Source organism: Oenanthe melanoleuca, chromosome 8, assembly GCF_029582105.1.
Source record: "Oenanthe melanoleuca isolate GR-GAL-2019-014 chromosome 8, OMel1.0, whole genome shotgun sequence".
In the NCBI taxonomy this organism is placed as follows: Eukaryota; Metazoa; Chordata; class Aves; order Passeriformes; family Muscicapidae; genus Oenanthe; species Oenanthe melanoleuca.
The window spans coordinates 3307275-3329653 of record NC_079342.1 but is presented as its reverse complement, the minus strand read 5'-3'; positions in this window follow the sequence as shown (position 1 = coordinate 3329653).

The window sequence follows — 22379 nt, the reverse complement described above, 5'->3', positions numbered from 1 at the left end:
TCAAGATCATGAATATCCTGTTTGTGGCCTTGCTTTCACTGTGTGCTGCTGGTTCTGTTATGCTCTCACGTTGAAGACATCTCCAATATTCCAGCTAGATTGCAGGAATCTCACAGTTTCCTTCACAATTTGCATAACCACGTGTCAATCAAGGGCTAATCTTAAACACCTCTTCTCTTAATCCCCTAATTTGCACAGGGAACAGGGAGAGGCTCCTTTCAGCAGTGGAAATCAGCCAAAGGAGGATACTGCCAGGATTAACCTAATCCAACTGCTACAACTATTCAATTTGGAGACTAAGGATGATAAAACCTATTTTCCTAGTCAATCAATCATTGTGATCGACTTGTAACAAAAAAAAACAAACAAAAAAAAAAAAAAATCAGTGAAAGTTAATGAAATCAGCAGAATTATGTCAAATGACAGTGCTGAGAAGATCTCATGGTAGAAACATCCCACTATTGCTGGGAAGGGAAGTCAACAAATTATAAGAATCCTTATAATTAAGAGCTTATCAAAGCACTTTATCCCATCAAGCACTACCTTACAGATACCAGGTATTACTTTCCTTAACACTTAAGGAAATTAAGAGCATTGAGGATGCTTGAAACATCACGAGGAGCGAGCCAGGAGCGGAAGGTGACATACCACAGAGCATCCTAACTGATTGAGGAGGTTACCCAGGGAAACAGCAGAAAAGGAGTCATTGCTGGCTGAGGCTGATCCCAGGCTCTGCTGTCACTGCCAGTTCCATCTGTGAGCAAATCCCAACCACAAGACTTCTGAGCTTCCTTCCTAATACTTGTGCAGTAAACAGCATCCCACCAGCCCTAAGAGAACAATTACATGCTCCATCTCCTTTCCTTCCTTTTGGATTGTCTCAAATAATAAAGGTGTTTGCAAATATTGTCTCACTAAAAACAAGGACCTTCAGCTGGTGATTGCTGAAAAGGAGGGTTTTGCACTGGAAGAGTGAGCAAACCTCTCTAACAAATGCAAAGCTACAGGCTGTGAAGAGCCCTCTGTCGTGTTGGGGGCATGTCATACTCAGTTTGACTTCCCTTGCCAAACTCATTTGATCCTGGTTTCTGTGCAGCCTAATGAAAACAGGATTGGCTTCATTTACTGTGGGTGATTTCTTAATAGCTGCTTCACGTTCCTCTAATAACCCATTGCCACCTTCCTCATCCAGGGTGTGCACGGAGCCAGCCGAGACTTTGCACAGGCTCTGACACTGACAAATGCCTGGTTTTGATCACCTGAGGTTGTGTGAATCTATCACACACACATCAAAATCAAACGCAACATAAGGGAAGCATTAATTAAACCATATCAAACACAGACTTGACAAGACTATGATTTAAGTATAAAACTGCCTGAAGAATTGTGATTCAATATTTTAGTTCATAACCCACTTTTTATATCATTGTAGAGAACTGGAAAAAAAACTGGAACACTTTCCCCCCTCCACCCCCTTCATCTGTTTTATTTTATCTTTCAACTCGAGCTGGCAGGGCTGTCTCAGCATCTCCCATGAAAAAAGGTGACATAAATTGCTCAGAGAGTTGAAAGAGAAGAAAACCTTGTAAACAAGTTACCTATTCTCATTCCCTGTCCCCTAACTCCAAAGAGAGAAACATGAGCATGCCTTGCAGAGCTTCTTCTCATTCAGATCCAAGTCTGAGGATTGCTCTGTGCAACAGTTCCTGAGATTCCTCTGAAATATTTGATATTATCCTAAATCACCAGAACATTCCACAAAGCTAGCAGGCATAGTTGGCTGGATCCTAAGGGAACAAACAGAGCTGACTTACCAAAAGTTTATGTGGTTGTCTTGAGACCCTTGAGAGATTTCTGATTACTCCCTGCTCCATGTTCAGCTGGAAGCTGGGAGTCTACGGGGTCACAAAATCAACAAAGAATAAAAATTGAACAAATCTCCGAATCTGACTACATTTATCTGTTAAAAATCACACAACCCCTCCTGTGGGCCAGCAAGGCAGAGGCAGCTGGGGACAGGAGCTGAGAGATGTGTGGTCCAGCAGGAGGAATGCTGGAATAGTGTCCCCAGTGATGCACAGGGCCAGCACTCTGCAAGCAAACGGCACCTCCCGTGTTCATTTAAGTCCTTTCCAGCCTATCTGCCATCCTTTAATGTCAGAAAGGCTTATGAGAATATTGAAAAGGCCACTCTGGCCTGACATTTGATGCTAGTGGAGGTCAGGGACTCAACCCCCAAGTCAGAGCCTGTTGGGAGGGCAGCTCCAAATTTCCTCTTATACCTTGCAGTTTCTTTTGTTTTCTTGGCTATAGGTATATCCTCTTTCTCCCTCTTAACTTCAGGCTAGACTTTTTTGGGGATTTTTTTACACTTCTGTGTACATAACCCTCCTCTGTTTAATAATGTCTTTTTTATTAGTGGGAAATCATCACTTCCACTTTCTGATAAACATACTCTATCTCATATTTCCACTCAAGTATCACTGGCACCCAAAGCCACCTATCAGCAGAGTTCTGTCACAGTGAAAAGTTGATCTTAAGCAAGAACAAGATGCAAAGTTTTCCCCTAGAGTGGTAAGAACCTTCCCTGGAAACTCCAGTGTTTGCTACAAGCACAAAGCAGGCCTGTTGCTCACTTTGTAACCTTCTGCAGCTGCCACAGCCTGAGGCCTTTGCAATTCCACATTTATGATGAATTTACTACCAAGTGATCTTCAACATGCTTGGATGAAATGGAAGGGGATTTCATTCACAGCAAGGCTGTTATTATTATTATTATTATTATTATTATTATTATTATTATTATTGAGCTGGATACATCTGAAGGAGCACAAATGTCACAGCATTGTTTCCATATATCCCTTTCCCTTCTTTGCTATCTGTTTCTGGAGCTGTCACTCACAGCAGTTTCTGCATTCTCCATTATTGCCTTCAAGTTGCTTCTGCAGATCCAGTTTAATTTCATATTTGCAGCCTCATGTTACTCAGCATGCAAGTTAATGAAGTTGGTGTGTGTCATTTATCTTACTCCTCCCTGCCTCCAAAATGTGTACTTTTGGAAATCTGATATATTCATTACTCTTTTTGACAGATCCTGGTGCAGCTTGAAAATTCTCCACCAGACTAATCTGCACTGGCCACATTGATTTATCAGATTAATTTAACTTCTTTGAGGAGGCTTTCAGTAATAATCAGCTCCATTGTATTCACAAAAGTAACTTGAAATGTTGAAATGTTAATTAAGATCTCGAGTTCTGATTTGGCTTATTGTTAAGATAAGGGCAGCTCTGAAATTCAGTCCTGTTTGGCTTTCAGGAGCCTGAAGAAGTTCAGAGGTCCCAGAAGCAGCAGAACATCTCAAACTCTCCTCTTTTCAAATGTGCAGCTTGTTCAGAGCTCTGCCCTCAGTCTTCCCTCATTATTGTAAGGACAGAGCAACATGGCAGTGACAGCATTAATAAGATAAAACTCCTTATTTCTTGGCACAGGTACCAGAATGGAGATGAAGGCTTCCATTCAGCAGGAAAATGCACAGATAGAAGAGACAAGAACATGCAGATAAAGGAGACTAAAACTAAACTAGATGATACTAGAAATGATGCAGATCATTCCATGCAAACTGCACAAATTGCATTAAAACCCAAATAACATTTAATTTTCCAAAGTTTCCCTGCTATTCTCAGTTAGTGCTGCCATCTCTAGATGCTTGATGTCTCCCTGATTTCCAGGTTAAAATTGGGATTGCTCTCCCAGGGATTGTCCCAGTGGAAGTTGTGTTTGTAAAACTCACTCAAAATGTCTGTAGATCATGTCCTTTCCAGGAATTTCCAGCCCCCAATGGAGAACAAGGGCTTGGATACTCTACTTGTTGCTATGGCAGCTACTAAAACTGCTGCTCACAAGAATTTTTGAATCTCTCTCTGTATTCAAACATGCTTTGAAATCAGGTAAAAAATGAACAGTTTCAGATCTATTAAAGAGATAATTACTGATTTAAGTTTTAAAAAAATAGGAAAAATGTATTTAACGTCCCCTTTGTATTAAAACTAGATTATGTTCAATCTGCAAAGATTTTTTTTAGTTAGAGATTTGAAGCAGCCCTTATAAAATTTAAATTATTTATATAATTAAATTAGAATGCACTCTTTTTCTTTACAGTTTTAGAAATGAGCAGCTGTTATAAATGTGAACCCTAGCTGGAGACAAGCTGTATGTCAAACAATACATTCAAGAATGGTACCAAAATAGGTTTTTAGGCATTGTGTTTGTAGATTGGAAGAGCAGCCAGGCTGCTCCCATGGGATGGTGTGCTGGACCACCAGGTGCACTTGTCACAGCCATGGGTGACAATGGCTCTGAGTGCACAGAGACATCTCTCCTTTCACTGAAGCATCTCTGAAGCAATTTCATGCCCACATTATTGTATTCATTTGATTATTATGGCTGATAATTAAAAAAGAAACACTGAAATTGGTGGTTTAGCCCAGATGGAGGGGCTGTCTGTCCAGGATCCTGCCCACTTCAGCCAAGACCAGCCCTGCAGTTTGGAGATCCAGATGGAAAGGGAATGGTTGGTGCTCAAATAAAACCTGAGATGAACATGCACTAAAGAGATTTCCCCTATAGCTGCAGAGAAGACAAAGCAGAGGGCACAGAACAAAGGCTGTGGTGTTCAAGGAGCAGCTTTGCTTTGCATTATTCTCAGAGGTTTTTGTCTGAATTAATAAACAGTGCCCAAAGGGAAGAGGTTGGAAGAGACTTTGGCAGGATGTTAGCCCTTCCTGAGCTGGGGAGACAAGCCAGCAGCCAGGCAGCAGTTATGGAATAATCTGCCCACAGGGAAGCTTCTTCTTAGCTCTCATTAGTTAGAGGTGGGGCTTTACCCTCAAGCATGAAGCACAAATCTAGGAACTTTAAAAGCATTAGTAATAAGAAATCCACTATTAGCATTGTTTCAGTTCCTTTTAATTGACCATAATGCAAATATATTTAAAATGTTTAAAGGATACTTGAGTGGAATTCCAGAAAACAGTCCTCTGTGCTGCTATCATGTTTTGATCTATTACAATTCCCGAAGAAAATTAGCTCACATCTTAAATAATTCATGCATTTATTGGGTCAGAGGCTCTTTCAGACCTGATGCTCTGCCAATAGAAATGGCAGAGATACAAATGGCAGATCAGACAAGAGCATTATCCATAAAGTTTGAAAGCTGGATCTAATCCCAGCCTTCTTGAAGGAAAATGTGTCCTGAGGGGAAGCTGTTTTTCTGCTTTCTCCTTGTGAAACAATGAAGGTTTTCCCAGCAGGTGCACTGCCTTCAGGTCATATCAGTTATAGGCAGAGACAGAGCTTAGGATAGTAATAACTAAGATTTAATTTAAGTTACCTGAATGCAAGCAGGAGTTTAAGCCAGACACAGCCACACCAAGTCTTTCTGCAGCACCAGTAACCAGCCAGCCCTGGCTTCTAGAGCCATGGACAGGTGATAGCAGCACTGGGAAGGTGGGAATGCTGCTCCACCTTTACAAAACCAGCCCAGCAATCAAGCTGGAGTCCACTCCATAAACCATCCACTTCCCCTTCCCTTTGCAAAAATTCTCAGAGCAACAGGAAAAGCAAGTAGGGTTTATTGAAGCAGGTCCAGAAGCCCCCAGATGGCAGGAGATTGCACCAGTCATAAGGACAAAATAACACAGCTAAGTAAAAATAAAGCTTACACAGCTACTGCTAAACTTACCAACAAGCCTCCCTCCCAGGGCTGAACCAAAAAAAGGAAGGACTATTTAGCAGCAATCCAACTGGAATGCAAACCCTAAGGACAAACTCAGAGCAAGAGCCTTCTTCACATAAAACCAGCCTCTGTGTCTATCCACAGGGGAGCAGGACAATGGGAACTCAATGTCTTCTGAATCTCAGCATCTTTTCAGAAATCCAAGTGATCTGTTAAGACAGAGTAGAGGTTCAGATGTTCTGCACATCTCATCTAGAATAATGATAAATGATGAAATCCTGAATATTTCTAGCAAGGCTGGATTTTCAGGTTATAGCACAGATTTTGCTCCTACAGAATCCATAGTTTCTAATGTCCACACCTGCAGAAGGAAAATCATCAGGGTGTGGGGAGGAGCTCTCAGGCAGGGTCACCAAGTGATTTTGTTTTTTAAAATTGAGATTTTGGATAGTTCTTGTTGGAAGGAACCTTCAAAGGTTCTGTATTCCAAGGTTCTGTAGGACCAGCTCCTGACCAGGAGCATTTGATGTTTCAGAGGGCAGTGCAGTGACAGTTTCTCTATTTTAGATTCTTCAGATACACCCCAGAAAATTCACTCCTCTACTGTTTTTAAAAAAGAAGGGCAAGATTCACCACTGGTAATGCCCATACTTCTGTAACAGCAGGGAGACCATTGGAATAGCACGTCCTAAAATACAACCCTGTCAGTTCCAGTCCTCTCCATTGAAAGGCACTGGGATTTTATAGCATGGCATGATGAATTGCTTAAAAAATTGCTGATTTCTCTAATCTTCAGAGGAAAAGCAGTTCCCCTTTCTCAGTGTTCCCTAGACATTTTGTTCAAGTAAAAAAACCAAAAAACTTCCAAATAAAATGTCATGTGTTTCTTCCCACAGCCTGTATCTTCAGGCCAGTATTTAAAGCACTGAAACATTTAATAGAAGATGTGGGAAACCAGTTCCTCTTCTGAGCATAGGTCTGTATTTTGAGTGGTACAATCTTTTCACATTAGTAATTGTGTCTAGATAAATTTTGTTATCCCAGCAGTCAGTTCTGGGACAGGAATGGGAGGAGGCTCCAAGTCTCTGGGATTTTGGATTATTTTTTCCTACCTTTCACACACAACCAAGAAATTGAAATCCTTCAGTGCCAATGGTGAATCAGCACTGGAGCACTGAAATTCTGAAGTCTCCAAGGATAGAAAAGCTGTTCTGCTCCCAGTCCTGTTATGGAGATGTGATATCAGGGTATGATAGCAGCTAACCTGCATGGTACTATTCAGATCTTCCAGAGCTTTCCCGTATTCATGCACCTGGCACCACTGAATAAGCACTGAAAATACTTACACAGCATATCTGAGCTTACATCTGTTCCTTATTCAGCCTATTATTGCTTTAACTAAGTGAAAGGCAGAAATGAGATGTCACTTAGCATGGATTCTCCTACACTTATTCCCTTGTAGCATTATCAGGGATTCACATGAATTCAAAGCCAGAAGATATGTGCTTGCTCTAGTAGATCTGACATCCTGATAAGATATGAGACATTTAACACATCAGCCAGAATGTTATACTGTCCTGAGTCTGAGACAATACCCAGGAGATAATTCCTTCTGCAGATTTAGAAATCTCAAAACCATAGTTCCTAATACCTCTCATCATTGCCATTTGGGGATGGTAAAACAAAAACCAAAACACAAACCCCACAGCCAAGTCTGAAAGTGCTGGACACAAACCCAACCCACACAGATGTTCTTTCCCTTGAACCCTTCCCGATCTCCAAGGACCAACTCAAGCAGCTTTGTTTAAGACCACTGTACCTCACTGCTCTTCTCCCACAGAGCATCTCTGGTTATTCCATTTTTCTACTGAGGAGGAGGTCACTATTTCAAACATTCATTTCCTTAGCCTAGCACATTATCATAGCCAATCAACATTCAAACTCTGAGTGAACAAACCTGATAAATGCAAGAGGGTTTTAATTTTGTTTCATGTGTTCTAGCTTAGTTAACACACCAGGCCACTCTTTCCCAGCCTGGTGCTCACCAGCAAACCAACAGCAGTAACTGAGCTATAAGCTGTGGGCCCTGAATTTTGGGGCAGCTATTTCAGACTAGCCCAGGCTGGATTTAAGTGGGCTAAGTGTCCATTAGCAGACAGATTAGGTGAACTCCTGGAGTGTCTCTTCTGACTTTGTTTCATGCTATAGAAATCCACTTTGTTCACTCCAAGAACCCCAGTGCAGTGAAGAGAGATTACCTTAAAAGCTTACCACTGACCTGAATTAAAGCATCAGGGTAAATACCCACCTGACAAGCAGAATTTCTTTTATGTATCCAAGCACTGTTTTGACCTGATTTACAGCACTACGTAATCCAACCCCAGCAGTTCCAGTTCCCCAGCATTAGTCACTATTCACTAATGAAAGAAATATTACATTAAAGAGTTGATGAAATGAGGTTGACAGGTAAGCAAGAAGAAAAGGATGAAATCAACTTACGGAATCAAAATCCTAGAGGCCATCAGTTACTTTTATTAAAATGCACATTGCTAAGAAAGAGAGAAAGTCAACATTTAAAACAAGATTTCAAAGTAATAAACTCCCATTCTTTTTTAAAGTTTATGCTGGCTTTTAAGTCAGCTTTTAAGAAATTAGTGCTTCAGTGAGAGCTGTGATCAAAGCTTCTCCCTCTGCAGTCAAGAAACAAGGCTGCTACAGCTTCCCTGATGATGGATGTGTTTCCAGCACTTCCACACTCTGTTCCAACCTATTGCCTGCAACTGATTTACAGCCTTTCCAGAATGGCTTTAACATCTGTCTTTGGGTTTTGTTTAGTTATTTAGCATCCAAAATTTCATTTTATTTCAATGCATTAATAATCCCTCTAGGGGTGCCTCTTTAGCACCTTTCAGATGTGGTTTGCAATGTTATTTAGAGATATAGTCTCATTTCTGCCAGAACGTCCTACCTTCTCCATTTGGTTGGATTGCATGGAGCAGTTATTCATTCCAGCTGCTGCTGGATGAACCTGGGATCACCAGTGATCCCTTGACTCCAAACAGGCTTGTGAACACCCAGGAGCACATGCTGCAGACAGGTTATTGGAAACAAGGAAGATAAAAGCCCCAACCATTGCTTTGGATGAATTCTGGCATAGGTAAAAAATTTCTATGAAGGTCTTAAGAATATACTCTAAACATAAAATCATCCCTGAGCTGGAAGGGACCCACAGGATCATCAAGTCCAACTCCTGGCCCTGGACAGAACACCCCCAAGAACACCACCATGTGCCTGAGAGCATGGTCCAAACACTCCCTGAGCTTGCTGTGCAAGCAAAAAGCAGAGGGATCTGTCCAAGGACAACCCAAGGTCTGTGAAAGGCTCTGTGATGTTGTGTGGATGAGGAGATGCAGCCTGGGAAGGGCACAACCTCAGCATGGAAAGACACACAGCATGCACTGAACACAGAGCATGCAATATAAATGAAGCCCACATGCAAGCTTTGCAAACAAAATATTCAACCACTGAGTGAGATAAGAAATAGGTGGATGCATAAGAGGATTATGCTGTATAAAGAAGAACTCTAACTGGAAGTGTTTTGGGGTTAAACTCCTTTCCATCTGCTTGATCCCAATTCCCTGGGGTTATGTTTGCTCACTGTCACAGATGAATAAAGGTTTGTCAAGTCAGTCTTGAGCTGAGCTGAATTTCTGCAGAGTCTGAGCAAGTTTGCTCCCCACTGTTAGTCCTGGGACAAACAGCAGCCCCCAGAAGAGCCAGGGGTGAGCAGCAGGACCCAGCAGCCCCTGAGGGAGGCACCCCTGGAAGAGTTGTCACACCAGGCACACACCCCACTTCCACCTAGGAGTGACAGCACAAGTGCCAGGGTTTTAGCCATTCAATACATTCAGGTTTTAGAATCAAAATTAAACCTGGAATTAGATTCCACTTGGTGTAAGTATATTAAAAAAATAAAAAGTTTCCATTAATCTATAGGATTCCATTCAAACTACATTTTTATTAATAAATCAGAACTATGGCACTGACATAACTGAGTAGTTAGCTGAAGATGTGTAAAATAAAAACCACCACAATAAACAGCTCCTCTTTCCACTAGCCAGAAAGAAATAATGAAAACATCTACAGAAGTCTTAACTATCAAAGGCACTGCTAGTGAAACGCCAGGTTTTTCTTGGGTATGGAAATAGGCAGTTATAAATCTATTTTAAATGTGCATGTAATTTCAATAAGCAAAAAGAAAGCAATCCTGACAATAGTGGTGTTATTGGATTGCATTTACAACACAAATATGTGCATTTCATAAACAGCAAGCAATTTGGTTTTGTGTTGAGATCTAAATTTGTCTATTGAGATTTATGCTGGAGAGGTCACAGATTAAAAATCCCTGAAATACAGAGGACTGCATATCCTTTATATACTTGGTACAGCATATAAGAAATCAGGATTTTAAAGAGGTTTTGGTGGGTTGGATTTTGGGTTTGTTTTGTTGTTTAAATTTTTTTTTCAAAAGTTACAACAATACAAAGACTCTGCCAAAACCTCAATAAAATGTCTGAAAATTACAAATACTGCATAGACTAATAAACAAGGGCTACTGAGATGCATGATTTTAATATGGCTGCTTGGATAAAGCAAATGTCACTTCAAGATGGCAAAGTAGAGAGGAAAACACCCAGCCTGCATGCGTGGCTGTTCAGACAGCTGTAATTCTTCCCAAGGAACAGCCTGAGCTCAATTTATCACTCTCTCCAGTTTCAAGGTGTGCTGAAGCAGGGATGTATGAGGAAGGAAAGGTCTTATTTTATAGAGTACAGACAGCTGGGCTAGGGCAGAGCAGCCTTCCAGCCAGGGCTGGATCCCATGGCAATGGAGGGAGAACTAAGATCAGACTCCTGCCCACACCTGCCTGGCCCAGACATTTACACCCATCCAGTGTGGCAGAACCAGAGATCCATCCTCCTTCCCCACTCAGATTTTCATGGGGAGCCATGTTTGTTGGCACCTGTTAGTTAATTTCCACCTCATCCAAAATCAGCTCAATCAGCCTCAGAACACTCTGTGACAGCCAGCACAACGTGCGTGACAAATCACAGGGCTCTCCTCCTCGTCTGGAATTACCACCCAAATGTGAATGCAGAACACAGACAACCTCATAACTCCTGTTGCTTATCCACTCATCTAACTCTTCATGAAATGAAAGCCAAAAACATTAAAATCAAGGCTCACTTTAACTTTTGGTGCTGATTCCCTCCCATGAATACATTTGTAACTGGATTTTCCCCTCAATTTAAAATGATACCCTGCAATCAATTTAAGATAAGCAGATGGATGCTCAATGCTCAGATACATCCTATAGTCAATTTAGACTCTATTATTGATGCATCTTATTTCATAGGTGTTTTATCACTGTTGTCAAGCATGTATCTCACAGGTGGCTGGTGCTGGTTTTCAGACTAAGAAAACCACTCCAAGTTCTTGCACACACAGAAAATGTTGGACTGTCTCATCTGATAGCAACTGCTCCGGGGCCATGGCAGGGTTAATGAGGCTGGTGCTGGGCTATGGCTCCATGAACAAACTGCTGCAGGCTGAGGCAGTGCAGCAGGACAGGGAATGAGCTGCTCCACAGCCAGCTCTTCCCTTGGGGTGCAGCTCTGCTCCATCTCTCCGTGTAGAAACTCATTCTTGTGGCCATAATCCCAGGAATGTGCTGGCATGTTAGCAACAGGGCAGGCTTATGGAAAGTGGGGGATGCTAAGAATACTTTGAAAGGTTAAGGATGCCAGCATGGCCTGAAAGGGAAGGGAAATGTACAGGTTAGGCTTTGAGAGGTGAATGCTTGGGCCCCTCTGAAGGTCCAGCATTGTTACTGGTCCTTGTGTGAACCAAGGCTGCAGCTGGGAGGCTCTAGGGCAGAGGGGTGAGGTACTGATAGGAGAAAATAAATTATTGGGCTCTTGAGGTAGCCCTTGATAGAGTGACAAGAGTCACTCAGACCTTCTGAGATCTGGCTCTCAGCAGGAGCTGCTGAAGGCAGATGGAGGGTGCAAGAGAAGCCTATTCTTACAGCTGTACTGACACCTTCCTTGGAGAAAAGCTAACAAATCACACAGACAGATTGCTCAGGCTGGACCTGGCCCACAAGCCATATTGCCAGATTTGCTACACAAAATATACTTGCACACATATATATACTATATATATATGTATATATATATACTTTACAACTATACCTGATAGTATAGCTGCTATCAGGAGAAAGACACTCCAAGTGTAACAAAGTACCAAGCAGAAAAACTTGTCCTTGAGGAAAGCAGCACAAAGGTCTCTGAACAAGAACCAAGTGGGAGACAACACCTTAATTCCTGCCATGTAACCCTGTGACATGGCTCAGCAAGGACAGGGACGAGCTGGAATGGAGCCCTGGGCTCCAGCTGCCTGCAGGGAGCCCCGGCCAGGGCAGTCAGGAGCTGCTGGTGCCTGACACGCTGGCCATGGCCAAGCATCCTTTCCCCCACTGCCTTTCTGTGGGGATGAGTTCAGCACCATCTCACTGGAGCACTGAGAGAAGCTCAAGTTTTTAAGAATTCTAAAACTTTTTCAAGAACGTTGGTGGCATACAAGTGTAATTAGCATAAACTCCACTCATCTAAATACATGCTTTAATTAAAATCATTTAAAAACCCCTTCAAAATAATCTTTTCCTGAGGTCAATCAACATAACAGCTCTTGATCCTGACCCTACCGAGACTGGCATATTCTCCACGCTCTGTTTGCAGTCCCATTGACTTTACCACTACTGCTAGGAGGAATTCTTATTAAGGCAATGAATCCCTGTCACTTTGCAGTGCTGCAAAAGAGGCCAGGTGCATCTTCCTCACCGCACGCTGAATAATAAAACGAGCTCTGTGCAGTTAAGCAGTCACCAGCAATATGGCAAAACTGATGTCCATCCCTCTGTGCTCATTCCAGCCTCTAGCCCAAATCTCCTGTTGTTCCAGATCCCCCTCCCACTTTGTTTTTCACCTGGGCTGTGCCACTGTCTGTGCAAAACCAAGAGGGGTGAGATCAAATGGAAAGGTTAAACTGCTTAACCCTGACCTGGTGCTGAGGGAAAGCTCCCTGGAGCTCTGGCCTGGGTTGCTGTATTTGATAGGTTGACCTCACTCCCTACTAAAATCCAAAATGGTCTTTAAATAAAAAAAATCAAAAACCCACCTTTAGCCATAGATGTCCATCCCCAGCTTGATTTTATAATGTTAACCTGATAGTTGAACTGGGTAGTTACATTTTCGTAGGTAATATATCCTGTAGGTTTTACTCTATTACTGCATATATTTATGTGATGTTACAGTGGGGATTCTTGGGAGGTGTTACTGTGGAACCAAGTGCTAGCAGGGCAATTGCTCTTTATTTTCCAAAGAAAGAAAAAGAGCTTAACACAAAAATAATACTCTTTCTTTGCACAGTAGCTTCAGTAATGAAATTAGGACTCCTAACACAGAGCTATAAAGAGTGACAAATCTCTCTTGCAATTCTTAATTTGCGTTAACCCCTTGACTCGAGCAGGTCTGGAGCTCCTGACATTAAGTGCTAATGCATTTAGCATTAAACACACATGCTAAATGCATTAGAATGATGCCATGCTAATGGCAGCGTTCAGGGCCTGTCACACAGGGCGAGGATTTGCTTTAGTTGGTGTTTGCTACGAGCAAGGCAGCGCTTCAGCATCAAAGCCTTGTCAGAAACTTTAATGATCTTTATTTGAAGAAATGGCACGGCACTGTCGTGCATTTCATTGGTGTTTTTTCTTACTTTTTACCAGCTGAAGCCTGGAGTTTGAAAGAGTGCTCTAATTAACTTTTTACCACTGGCTTGTTGATATGGAATTTATGAGGAACAAAAACTTGTTTTCTTACATCTCTGAAGAGGTACCTTTTGGATTTAGAATACAAGGAGCTTCTTGAATATTGAATACAACCTTAAGCACATTAAAGGAAGAGAGTCCTGTGGGGAATGCACTCCTTTTGGTACTTGAGCTCTTGATAAAATATTACTCCTATAATACATTATGAAGTGCCCTGTCAAACAAAATATCCAGTTTAATACCCAGTCATACAAGTGTGGTTTGCAGCATGTAGCACACTTACATAAATCTCTAAACACTGCTCTTCCAATTAATAGATATCTATATTCTCACATATATCACTACATCGAACACACATCCAAAACATTCAGGCTGAGTAACTTCAGGTTATATACAAACCTACATACTGAAACAGAGTAACATGAGTTTGACCCCTGCTCACAGACTGTACTGAAAATGGGACAGGTTATCCCTTGTATGTGGGGTGGGGAGGTCACTCCCAAGCTCTGGCTGCTGCAGGTCTCATTCTCTCCACTGTTGGGTTATCTATCAGCATCACTAGGCAAAAACATAATGCTCTGGAGAGTTTGTGTTTGCTTTCTGACTTCATGCAATTAAGTCAATTAAGTTGTTAAGCACAAATCATCCCCAGAACATGTTCAGTATTTCCTCTGGACTCCGGGTTGCAGGGGCAATAGAGATTTCAATTCAGACAGAAGTTGACACCTGATTTAGAGCTGCCACACAGACAGATTAGGCAAATGTCTGTGGGAGCAAAATCCAGGCCACAGCAAATATTCTGCCTGTGACATATTCTGAGGCTTGCCCAGAGCAGCAGCAGCTGAGAGCTGACAGTGGATGGCATCTGGATTTCCAGAACAAACCCCGGAATGTTTCTTGTTATTCACAGCTGAAGAAGCATCACTAAGACATGCTGCTTTTGATTTCTACCTGTCAGCCTACATTCCAGCCCCTGTGATGCATCCACCTGGAAAACTCAGAGAGACAATTTTATGATGGGAGAAACAAGACAGCAACTGAATCTTTGCAAATGAGAAAGCACACGGGCTGGTCTGCGTTGTTTCCTCCCAACAGCTTTCCCCACAAGCCATCCAACGGCAATGCCTTGAGTAACCTGACTCTTTGCTTTCTTCTTTAACATGCTCTTTATGGTGAAATGCATTTTCATGCTCAATAATTCAGCAGTAAAGGTCCGTGACAAAACTGAAGAGAAAAACGCAGAGCTGGACTTGCACAGCACTGGCACTCACTGCTTTTGCTGCCCCACCATCCCTCAGCCCACGTCCTGTGGCATCCCAGGGAAGCCCATGGGGAGCAAACAAAGCTGCAGCCAGCAGGAGCAGACACAGACAGGCATTAAAATATTTGGTGGGAGGAAGTGTAGTTCCCCACACAACACAAACCCAGACCAAGGCAGGGGACAGATGCTGTCCTTTCCTCAGACAAACCAGAGTATCAGGAGGAAGATGTCAGTCTTTCTTACATGCTTTGGCAGAAAAGTCTCTGCTGTGTGTAATCCCCATTTGGATTTACAAACCCCACCCAAAATACATGGTTTTAGACAGACACTGACTGGGGCAGGGAGCATCTCACATTCAGAGCTTGGCACAATGGGCTTCCCTCTTGTGGGGCTCTGAAGAACAGCCCTAAACACCAACCAGTAATAATAATCCCCACTTAAGTTACTGGAGGTATTTTTAGGCTAATGCCCAGCTTAAAAGCATAATTCATTCACAACAATGAATAGAGCCAGCAGAGCATCAGTAATAATCCTCTCACATTACAGGAAGCACACTGGGATGTGAGAATAGCATGGTGCTGATCACTCCTCCTCATTCCCAACTGCGAGCTGCAATCTGTGAGATATCTTTTCCAGCATTCAAAAGCTCCCTGTTCAGAGCAGGCAGGGGGAAAAGATGGAGATGGATGCCTTACACTACTGAATTTAAAACCAGGGTGTTTACTGCAAGCAGAGAAAGCCAAGCTTTGGAAATGGTTGGTTAAAAAAGAAAAGGAAGAACCCCCCACACCTGCTCATTTCATACCATGGAAAAGAGCAACTCTGCAAATTCCATGAGTCAGCGTAGCAGCAAATAGTCTGAATAGAGAAGCAGAAGCTCTGTAAAAGGTGTGAAAGCTTCAGTAATAATCTCCTTCACACTCCCTCATCACTGTTTTCCCTTTCATTAGCAGGCAGAGTAGGCTATTTCTTCTATACCTGCTCTGGTTTCCTCCTGGATTTTCCAGTGTCTGCTTATGAAGCAGCTCCACTATTTCCCAGTTTTGTGGCTTTTGCTGCATTTCTGCACCAGGAACTACTGGGTGTACACGAAAAGGAGGCTCCATGGCCAAAGAACCACTAAGATTCACTGGAAAAACCATAACATATACTCCTGCTCCCCACCTCCACACACCCCTCAGCTTGGGTGCTTACCTCAAAATGACTTGTGCCACAGTGCAACCAATAATTCACATGTGCTGGAGAAATCTAAAATACTAAGGAATGACTGCAGCTGGAGAAGGTTGCTGTTTTCTCCTCACCCTGGGTGCTTCCTACCTGCTCCATTTTGAAATACTATTACTAAATAATTCATATTTTCATATGACAAACTCTTCACTCAGCCAGAAAAACCAAGAAATTTATAGATTAATAGCTAAATTCAGCCTCAAATAAGTGGGTTGCAGGAATGGAGTGGCACAGTGAGGTAAATTACTGCTGATTATGAATTCTGAAGAGGGGGATGTGCTAAAAGAGCACCAAGTTACCACAGGGAACACCCCACAACCAGTGTAGCCCATGACTGCAAAAACAGTAGAATGAGTTAAAACAAATTGCCCTCCGTTTGTAATGCCTGAAAATTCACACTGCATTATTCCACCACATACATTAGCAGTTTCTATTTTTTTCTTTTTTTATGATTTTCATCTGCATTAATGTCTCCTTGTCCTCTCTTTACCATGGGACCAAAAGGGAGGACAGAAGTAGGAGTCATTAGAAAGTGCAGAGCTCTGAGGATGCTGTGAGGGAAGGGACCAGGAAGAATAATGGGATGCAAGTCTGGTCACCAGTCTGGCAAATGAGGTGGCAACTCCAGCAGCATTTAGACACGAAGCTGAAAATGCCCTGCAGCACTGAGAAATTCTGCAGACACCACGGAGGAGAGGCAGGAGGGATATGCAGCCACAGCAGCCTGTTCTGCTTTGCCAGGGGTGGGAGGGAACCTTTGCCCTACCTTGACAAATTTTCACCCCAAAGTGAGGCAAATCCCACCAATCCAGAGTACCCAGTTTATGACTCTGGGAGAGAAACATTTCTGCCAGAAAGAAAATTGAGAAAAAAGCAAATGGCAATGCTGCTCTGTGTAAGAGGGCTCTGTGGTTAGTTGTGACATGTCACCTGTGCCAGAGAATGATTGGAAAACTCTTCTTAATTGATTTATATCATCAGTCATTTTCATATTGGAATCAAAACTGCCAAATCTGGGACTTGTGTTAATGGCACCTTCTTGGACATGACATATCAATGGTGCTGCCTGCAGAGCAGCAAGCATGGACACCACAGCCAGCACTGTCACAGAATCAGGCATCTCTAAAGAGTAATGAGGGGCTTTTGAAACATGTCATGCAAGAGAGTGGCTGATTAAACTTCATGAGGAAAAGGAACACGGGCTGCTTTGGCTAATCACTGTTGCCTCTCTCTGTCCAAACCCCAGTCATTCCTTGGGCTAATGAAGATATAACTGAATGTATACCTGAAATTAAAGTGATCTAATACACACCAGTAATTGCTTCCCCTCACTTTCAGCAAGAAGCTATAGATTAACTTGTTAATTCAAAAAGTAGCACATTGAACAGTCTTCCCTCTGCAAGGATGGTTTCAGGAAGCTCAGAAACAAACCAGTACAACATCTGTTATTAAACCTATAAGATTTTCTGAAGTAAACAAGAATCTGTGCAGGTGCTCCACGACTTTCTGTTTTAAGTTCCTAAAGGCTGTGGGCTGAATTTGATGAGGTCAATTCAACAATACAGACATCCTCAGCTGGTTTTTTCTCAAGGAACAAAGAGATGTGTATCAGGAAGGGAAAATTTACAAAACCATATGGATTCACAGATACACAATAAAAAAGCAAATGCAAGAAGGTAATAGACTTTGATGCTATCAGAACTTTATCCTGGTTTCTCTGTGTCTGCATTCCTCCCCAATCCATTACAGACCATTCTCATGATTTTATTTCTTCAAGATCTAAGAAACAGAATGGGAAGAAGGTCATTTCAATCCCTGCACCTGGGGGTTTCTACAGAGGTGTCTTAGAGAATAAGGAGAATCCCTATGCAAGAAAGTTCTGTTAGCTGGAAAAGAAATATAATTATAGACCATCATTTCCACAGGTAACAGTGGAGACCCCACCACAGTCTGCAGCTGAGTTGTGCTGGACAGAGCCAGGCACTCCTGGCTGCTGAAGGTGCTTTTCAAGGTAGAGCTGAAGAGAAGAGACTTCCCTCACACCCTGCTGCAGTTTATCATTCCTGTTCATCAACCCTTTAGGGAGATATCCACCCATCTCTATAGCTATGCGTACAATTTGAGGGGATGTACAGTTTCCAGAGCAGAATAAGAGAAAGAATTTCTTTCTGCTAATAAACCCAGCTGAGCTGGTGACTTAAGGCATGTCAGTAAATGTGAGAATTAACAAACCCCTACATTTCAAACTGGGTAATGACTGCTCCCCTCTCCACTGCTCAGGGGATTTATCCCTCTGCCTGCACACCTGTGCTGAGAATTCTCTAGGCAGAAATTTAGCTCGTTGCTGTCCTTTGTGTTGGAAAAGGCAAGCAGGAAGAAACAGCCTGGACTTTTTCCATGCATAATCAAGAAAAAAAAAAACAGAGCACTGGCATTTTCTGGGTTTGTGTCTAAACTTGCAACTGTTATATAAAGCAGATAGGACTGAAATCAGCATTTACAGAAGAAAATTAAAAAGGCAGGGCTCTCACTGGGTTTTGAGCTGTCTGCTGTTTGCAAAGGAAAGAGGGTAATCTGTCTGCTGGTATCACTGTAAATTTAATCCAGACACAATATAGCCAGGCTCTGGTTGCTCAGTTAGGAGCCTATTTTGCATTTAAAGAATATCCACTGTTTGCTCCACAAATTTGTCCTTTCTCAGAGCCTATATAACATTTTTGAGACATAAATGAAGCTGCATGAGGGTGTTGTACAGAGGCTTGGTCTTTTCTCTTAACTAATTCAAATCAACATCATGTCATTTTTCTCCTCCTACCTTCATATTTCAAGTAAAAACACATCAAAGAACATCAATGCAATCCTCTCCTTTTCTGATCACCTCTTCTTCTGCCTCTAAATACAGAAGTCTCTGCTAAGTGTTGGTTTCTTGATTATCTTCTTGGTTCATATGGAATTTATATCCAGACAATGGATATTTAAGCCCAGCACCATTCACTGCATCCTTCCCACCAAGGACATGGGGAACAGATGATTTTCTTCCTCTCTGCAGCAGTAACTTATCAAGACCCCCCCTTAAAATTAGTGTTTCAAAAACCTCATCCTAGACTCCATGGGTCTCCAGAGCTTTAGGGAGCAAGGCAGTTTCCAGTGATCTCCACAACAAGGCACATTTGTTTAGAAGAGGATTTAAGTATAAATCTCTATTACACCTTCTACTCTCTGAGCTGAATGGTTTAGAATTACACTAATCTTGGGCTGGGCTTTTTTTTTTTTTTTTTTTTTTTTTTTTTTTTTTTTTTTGTGTGTGTGTGTGTGTGTGTGTGTGTGTGTGTATGTTTTTGGGTTTTTTGTTTCTATGGGGTTGGTTTTGGTTTTATATGTTTTTTACCCCATAAAGATTGAAATGCTTGTTTGGAGTGAAACTAAATTAAGGTTAATAGAAAGATGGTGTTCAGCTAAAGACAGTGGTAGTTAAACAGCATTCAATTAACCTGCAGAATTTGACTCTGTGGGATATTTAGAGCAGGGCAGTCAGAAAAGAGCAGCAAGGAGTTTGGTGTTGACTCCATGCACAAATACATGAGCTAAACCAGCAGAACAATAGTGTCTGATTAGTGTTTGTATTTTAGGAGCTGAAGACAAAGACTGGCTGGAAACAATCTCATCTCTAGTTTTAAGCTGTTACATGCATCATCAAGGATTTCTGCATTTCTCCCCAGCATTAGGCAGTGATGGAGACTAAATGGATCATTGATCTGTTTCAATATTGAGAATTGGCCTAGGATATGAGGGACACATCTCACCACCTTATCTGCACAAGAATATAAGTGAATTTCAAGCCCTGCTTGGTAACCACATACACTGAGACAAAACTTAATTTTCCACCCTCCTTTTTCATATATCTTGATTTTCTCCCCCATTTGTCTCTGGAAATTTCTGAATTCATCTCTTCAGCTTTATGAATCAGACCTTAGAGGGCAAGGAGATGAAACCTTGATGATCTAAATTAACCCCTCTGATAATGCAGCTGCTGCTAGAAATTAGAACAGACCTTATCTCTAGAGTTGCTCTGATCTTGCAATATTTGCCTATTTTTTTAAAAACGATACTCCTAATAACAGCAGAATCCAATTAATAATTCATTTATAAATTTGCTGCAAATAGGGAGATGCCAGGGAAATGCCTAAGCAGATTGGTTTTGGCCACAAAAGCTGAAACATTCTTGCAATTTCTCCACAAATATTTAAAAATGAACATTTTCTCTTCACCTTCTCCCTGGAATATGTCCTGAGGGTTCCTAATTGGTTGATGAGCCTGTGCCACCTTTCTTCCCAAATAGGCAAGATCACTCACCTTGAAATTTGAGAAGTATAAAATCATGAGCAGCATGATTATGAATATTCTTGCCTCTCCTTGCTTTAATACCTCACTCCTCCTGTCCTCATCTCTTGCTCTTTTGCAGGGCAATAGCAATCAAATTTCCAAAAAAGCTGTTCCAAACCCTCTCCTTTGTCTTGTGCATCCCCTTCCTCCCCTGCACAGTTTAACACTCTGCACTTGGAGCAGAATTCTCTCCCAGCTACAAATTCTAATATGCCCTGATCTTTCCATTTCTACATCCGATCCCAACTGAAAACAAAAGCAATTTTACAAATAATAGAAAAGCCTTAGGTTTGGTGTGGAAAAGCTGAAATAGGCAAGGGGAAGATGTGATCTCTCTGTGATGCAAATAAGTGTTCTGCATTGTGTGCAACCAAAAATAAAGCTCCCTGAGGTAAATTTGCTACTTCAGACAAGAAGAAACATTTTTAGCATATAAACACAGAGTGCAGATTGAAATATTTCTCTGTCTCAAAATAACCAGGAATATAATTATTGTGGTTCTTGGGTTCAATTGTTTTTTTTTCTAAACAATCCAACTTTCTGCTGTTTGCATTAAAAATGTGGGCATGCTTGGGTGTTAGCACAAAGGTAGCACTGAGTACAATCAATCACAAAATGCAAAAATATTAAACCCTTTAAAGGCCTGAAATATATAAATATAATAAAGTCATGGTTAAAACTGCAAATTATCTCATGCAGTTTGCATCTAATAATGCAGATTTTCAGAAGTAACATGACTGCTTGTAAAAGGTGGGCTGAGATTCACAACATTTAATTAAATTTTAACAGAGATAATTCATTGAGTGATTTAGGGGAAGGGCAAGTTTAATAAATAAATATCTTAGGGTGTTTATCTTATCATAAGGTAGATTACTAGATTTGGTGGGTGAATCATGTGAAGGTAAAGGATTTTTTGGATTGAAGAGCAGAAGAGAATGAGTTGGCTGTACTGTCACAACTACTTTGATCCTTTAGGCAACTCAGTCTCACAGGCAAGACTCACAGAAAGCTAATATCCAGACACAGGACTTCCAGCACCTCTGAGATGAGTCAGTCAGGACCTTTGGAATCTCAGTCTATAACTGTTTCTCAGGGCTGAGAATCAATTTAGCCTGTTACCTGTATGAGATCTCAGGGAACTTAATGGCCTGTCAGATTTGGCTGAAATTAGCTGAGGCCTTCAAAAGAACGAACAGGAGGTTAAGTATACAGAGAGATCTAAAATTCCTCACTTTCCTGGAACACCAGACTGAAAATTTAAGTCTCCAGCCTTTCCAATTCCAGCTCTAGGCAGGAAACAGACCCCATTAAAAACAGCCTCCAAAGAGAGCCAAAACAGCAGCTTGGGAGGATGACATGTCACAGTCAGCTCACCCAGAGTCAAACCCAGACAGCTGAAGGTGACCATTTAAATTCCAACACATCTGAGCTTTAATTCTTCAGTTGATAAAGAGTGTGAATCATGGCTCTGTGCAATTCATTCTGAGTTGGTCAGGTGCAAGAATAACCTGTCTGTCCAAAAGGGCAAACATCCAAACCAGTCTCTGACAGCCCCACACTCACCCCCATCAAGGCAAGGTCAGGAGGAGGAGACCAGTGAATTCTACCACAAAAATCAGTCATAGTTTCACTCCTGTGAGCAGCTCAGCAGAAATTCTCACCTGGACCGAAGTTTTCTTTGCTGATCTTCTCTAAGATCCCATTGGGAACTATGTGCACGTGCTTGACTTCAATTGTGCAAAACCTTCTACAGTTTGTATGTTGGAGTTTTTTCAGAGTTACAAACTGTAGCCATAAGTGATGCTGTGTTGCTATCTCATATATTTACATTAGATGGGTGCAGTCTTCCCCCTGTCAAGGCAGATTGTGCATTCTGCACTGTGGTA